The following is a 5565-nucleotide window of genomic DNA, read 5'->3' on the forward strand; positions in this document are numbered from 1 at the left end:
ATTTTTAATTAGTGAAAATCATTTTCTAAATAACGTAATCTTGAATGACTGCTTCACTTCCACTTTAAGACATTTAAGATTCTGTAAGGATCTGCAGGGTCTTGTTTTATTGGCATTTGTGCTCCTGAAAAGACAAGACTGACATCTTTATTGATTTAGATGTTAATTTACACATCCTTTATTTTTAGATATTTTTTATCTGTTCTTGTGATATTTCAGCAGAGCAGATCGAGAGCGAAGCATGTCTCGAGAAGTCGCCTCTGTCTTCTGTCTGAACAACACAAGCGTTACAGCGTCTCTGAATAAACATGATCAACCAGTGAATGATGAACTACAGAGAGTCAAAGACCAGCTCAAAACCAGCACGAGGAACAAGTATGAGAGATTATTTGAGGGGCTGAAACTCCAGGAGAATGAAAGCCTCCTGAACAGCATTTACACACAGCTCTACATCATAGAGGGAGAAAGAGAAGCAATGAATGAAGAACATGAGGTTTTACAGATGGAGAAAACAGCCAGAACACAACACTCACAAGACACTCCAATCTACTGCAATGACATCTTTAAAGCTTCACCTAAACCAGGATATGAGGAGAAAGAGCAGATCAAGACTGTTCTTACTAAAGGTATCGCTGGAATCGGAAAAACCGTCTCTGTGCAGAAGTTCATTCTGGACTGGGCAGAGGGAAAAGCCAATCAGGATGTAGATTTCATGTTTGTGCTTCCATTTCGAGAGCTGAACTTGATCCAAGATCACCAGTACAGTCTTCACAGACTTCTGCTGGACTTTCATCCTGAACTTCAAGATCTGGACTCACAGATTTATGAGAAGTGTAAAGTTTTGTTCATCTTTGATGGTCTGGATGAAAGCAGAATCACACTGATGCTTTCAGATGCTCAGAAAGTTTGTGATGTGACAGACACTTCATCAGTAGCTGTGTTGATGTCAAAGCTCATAAAAGGAGAGCTGCTTCCCTCTGCTCGCATCTGGATCACCTCCAGACCAGCAGCAGCCAATCAGATCCCCTCCAAATACATCAACCGTCTGACTGAAATACAGGGATTCAATGAGCCTCAGAAGGAGGAATATTTCAGGAAGAGAATCAGTGAAGAGCATCAAGCAAACAGAATCATCTCACACATCAGAAGAGCAAGAAGCCTCCACATCATGTGCCACGAGAGAGATCCAGAGAAACTCCTGCAGTCCAACAGAGAAGTGATTGTGAAACTTGCTGAAGTTGCTTTCAAACAGCTGATGAAGGGGGTAATGTGATGATGTTCTATGAGGAGGACCTGACTGAGGAAGCTGCATAGACCTCACTGACGCGCCTCAGTGTGTATTCTGGGATTTGCACTGAGATCTTTAAGGAGGAATCTGTGATTAATCAGAGTAAAGTCTACTGCTTCATCTATCTGAGCCGCTCAGGAGTTTCTGGCTGCTTTCTATGTATTTTTACTATTATATCAAAAAAATGACAACACATTGCAGTATTTAGATCAAGTACATAATCTCCTTAGGGAAATAGTAAATAAAGAAGCCCTTGAGAGTGAGAGTAGGAATGGACACCTGGATCTGCACCCTGCAGAGTTTCCTGCTGGGTATCTCACTGGAGTCCAATCAGAAAACTCTTAAAGGATCTACTCACACACACACAGAGAACAGTTCAGAGAGCATCAATAAAACCTCACAGTACATTAAAGAGAGAATAAAGACTGACAAAATCTCCCCACTGAAAGATCCATCAATTTGTTCTCTGTTCGTTGGAAATGAAAGATCAGACACTGTACAAAGAGATTCAGGTTTTTCTGAACGACAAACAGAGAAAATCAGAGAACCTCACTCCTGCTCAGTGTTCATCAATCACCTGCGTGCTTCAGATGTCAGAGGAGGTGCTGGATGAGCTGGACCTCAAGAAATACAACACACTGAGAGGGCAGAAGACTCCACTCGATACCAGCTGTGAGCAACTGTAGAAAAGTTCTGTAAGTAACTTTATTTTTATCAAGGTCAAGTCAAGGTAGTGTTTATTGTCTCCCCTTGAGATAAACTTTTGTTTTTAGTTATATAGAACAGCTAAACATCGACACATAAAAAAACATACAGCAGAAATAAATTATCCTTCCATTCCTGTATAATCCCTCACATCACAAAAAAAACAATACCATTGAAATAATATATATTGCTTAAAAAGAGACAACCACACAACACCACTATCTCCCTTACCAACTGATGCAATTTTTGCTTCTTTTCCTTTTTAAATGTCCACTGTCCCAATTGTTCATTAATTAATTTAACAGACAGTGGAACAAATGAGGTGTTTATACGATTATACCCTGCATAATGGAACCCTACATCTTCTTCCAGAATTCATCAGCAGCACATACTCAGGGTTGCAACACATGCAAAAGGATCCAATAAAATCTTATTGGCCTCTTTGGAATATACACAACTCAGAAATGTTTTGTAACAAACTGTGAGTGTCTGTATCTGCATAATTTTAGCTGCCACTCTCAGCAAATAATTTAGTGGGCTCTCATTTTTACTGTTAAGTTCAAAACCATACGATTATTCAATTTCTTAAGCAGGACTCTATGGTTGCTTTATAAAAGCGTTAGCATTACATTGCTGCTCTGCAGAATAACCATAATCTTCGTAAAAATGTAAGCGCTGATGAATTCTTGTACAAACACTTGACATGTGTGTGCCATTTAAGTTCAATATCAATGTGGAAATATTTGTAGGAATCAACCTGTTTAATATCTTGACCATGAACCACAACAGAGCTTCTATCCCCCACTAATCTGGGGTCTATAATGTCTTCTTAACATTAATCTGCAGAAGGTGGTCATCACACCAGGCTACAAACCCTCCTACAGTGGCTTTGTAGTCATTAATTCTGCAGTGTCTTGTCGACAGATGCAGCAGTATTGTATCATCCGAGAATTTCAGAATGAATTGATTTGACTGCTGACTGACGCAGTCGTTAGTATAAAGAGTAAACAGAAATGGGGAACTTACACACCCTTGTGGGGCACCTGTGCTACTTACTGCAACATCAGACAGAACTGAATTAATTTTCACCTGTTGTATCTTATTTGTTAAAAAATAATAATACCAATTAATAATAAAAGGATTGACTTGTACTTATTATGTTGTCACTGGAATTAAGCATTTAATTAAACTTTTCACCCAAGCGATGCTTCAAAAACCAAAAACCAGAAATGTGATACAAATGCATTGCAATTAAAATTGCATTGCACATCAGGTCATTGGAGTTTTTCCATATTCATTCCTCTTTGCTGAAACATTCAAGCTCAGATAGGTTAGATCAGTATGAGTAGAAAACCTGTGTGCAGCCCTGGCAAACCTCAGACATATCCTAATGTGTTGTAAGACCAGCCTGACACAGGGGAGGTAATCAAATACTAAAGTGCTTGACAGCAGCAGTAGAGACCAAGAGAGTGAACTAACGCCATCCCCAAAAATGCCAAGAATACCTTACCAAAAGGGCAGTCCTTTGTTAGGGAAGGGAAGAAAAAGCACGCTATGTGCCTGTCCCCTGATGCATGCCAGCTGAATAAAGCCAGGGACTGGAAACACCATACAAGTTCACTGGAAACATCACCTCAACAAAAGGCATCTTTCACCCAGGCTAAAGTTCTCACAGAAACTGGGATCTGATGGACATCAGATAAGGTGTCTCGCTGGCAACATCCATGAAAGATAAGCATACATCATGCACAGCATTACATATCATCAAAACATTTAGGATCCCCACCCAATGACTGCAGCGAAGAATTGTACCATCTTCATATATCCATCTTACCATACTAGTCCTTTTTCTTATTGTTTCCCAGTCACGCATAAAGCAATTGTAAATTCACGACTTACTATTGGATATTGAGGCAAGAACCATGGAACGGTCGGTGGCCATGATCCTGGATTCTTGCTGAACTAAAATCAGAGTGTAACAATTGCTGTGTCTCGCTGTGTTCTGCTCATAGCAAAGGATAAAATGTTCTATGGTGCAGCTAAATGGTGCTGAATATTTGGGATTATAACACATATTTCTATCATGTAATCTTCAGGTGCACCTGTACAAGTACTCAATACTTCTCAATTGGAACTGACTGCATGATATTGAGTATTGTGTCATTATATATATATATATATATATATAATCTATACACCACACACACAGGTGCATCCAAACATTAGAAAGTCGTGAAAAAGTCATATTTCAGTTAATTTCAACTCAGATTGTTGAAACTTGTATAATTAAAGGTGTCAGACAGGGTTTTTTTTTATTTTATTATTTATGGTGCCCTAGGGGCAATTATAGTATACTCAGTTTTTTTTTTTAAATGTCGTGAATTATGACATTTCCCACCCCTGTTCTCATCCTTTGATTCAAACAGTCGTATTTGGGTGTTTCCCTTAAGAGTCAGTGTTAATGCACGCTGTTATGATTGGTAAAACGACAGTTCCTATCGTGGCGCGGACAACGATACGAAATGAGCGTAGTTTGTCTTGTCGACTGGACGCCCGCTGTCATATGCAAATGGTTGGAACCTCTTCACACAGTGCCGTCATTCTTACCATGGATCAAGAACGAGCTGTATTTAGAGCTTGATAAAGGAGTCTTAAGCTATGAAACTGCAGGACATTTTACTGGTACAAAGACTCTATATTCCAAAAGATCAAGGAAAATTTGGTTTCCATTCAGACCCCTTAAAATAAATTCAAATGCCACACAGACTGAAGTAGTTTAAGTCTTTTGTTATTTTATTGTGATGATTTGGGCTCACAGTTCAACAAAAAATACACCAATCACTATCTCCAAAAATGGAATACTTCATAAGACCAATAAAAAAACATTTGTGAATTGTTGGCCTTCGGGAACAGTATGTTCATGTACGTACAAGTATGCAATAACTTGGGGCTAGGGGCTCCTTCTTTAATTACTGCCAGAGAAAACATAGACTACACATAAAAGCGGGATTTCAGAACTTTTTCCACCTTAAGGAAATATAACCTGTACAACTCAATTACAAAAAAAACAAACTGAAATATTTTAGGGAAGGGGGGAAGTAAAAAATAAAAAACTAAAATAATGTGGTTACAGAAGTGTGCACACCCTTAACCTCTAGGTTTAGGGGGGTTTTCGGGGGCCTGGAGAAGAGAAGGGAGGGAAGAGTTACAAGAAAGAATGTGAGGACAAAATAAATGTATATATGTTTTGTAGTTTATTTAGAATATATTTAATTATCTCACAAAATAACTTGATTTAAACAGTTTATTAGGAACAATCAAAGCTGATTTTCAAAGCTGAATTTTTAGCATCATTAATCCGGTCACACGATCCTCAGAAATCCTTCTAATATTCTGATTTGCAACTCAAAAAAACATTTATTATTAATATTATTATTATTATTATTATTATTATATTTTGTTTTGATGAATTGAAAGAACAGCTTAGTTTGTATCATGATAAATGTCTTTATTAGGGCTGGACGATATGGCCAAAATTTATATCACGATATATTTCTTAATTTCGGTCGATA

The 5565-nt window shown here is 38.1% G+C and overlaps 1 protein-coding gene across 1 annotated transcript in view; it reads left to right on the forward strand.

Annotated features, from left to right (window-relative positions):
* Positions 1-1956: 1956 nt before the first annotated feature.
* LOC109080253 (NACHT, LRR and PYD domains-containing protein 7-like) overlaps positions 1957-5565 on the forward strand; it is a 12756-nt gene continuing 9147 nt past the window's right edge. The window contains exon 1 of the mRNA XM_042749685.1: positions 1957-1983. The gene's annotated coding sequence lies outside the window, so the exon portion shown is untranslated. The remainder of the gene's footprint in view (positions 1984-5565) is intronic.

This window comes from Cyprinus carpio, chromosome A4, assembly GCF_018340385.1.
Source record: "Cyprinus carpio isolate SPL01 chromosome A4, ASM1834038v1, whole genome shotgun sequence".
NCBI classification, from domain to species: Eukaryota; Metazoa; Chordata; class Actinopteri; order Cypriniformes; family Cyprinidae; genus Cyprinus; species Cyprinus carpio.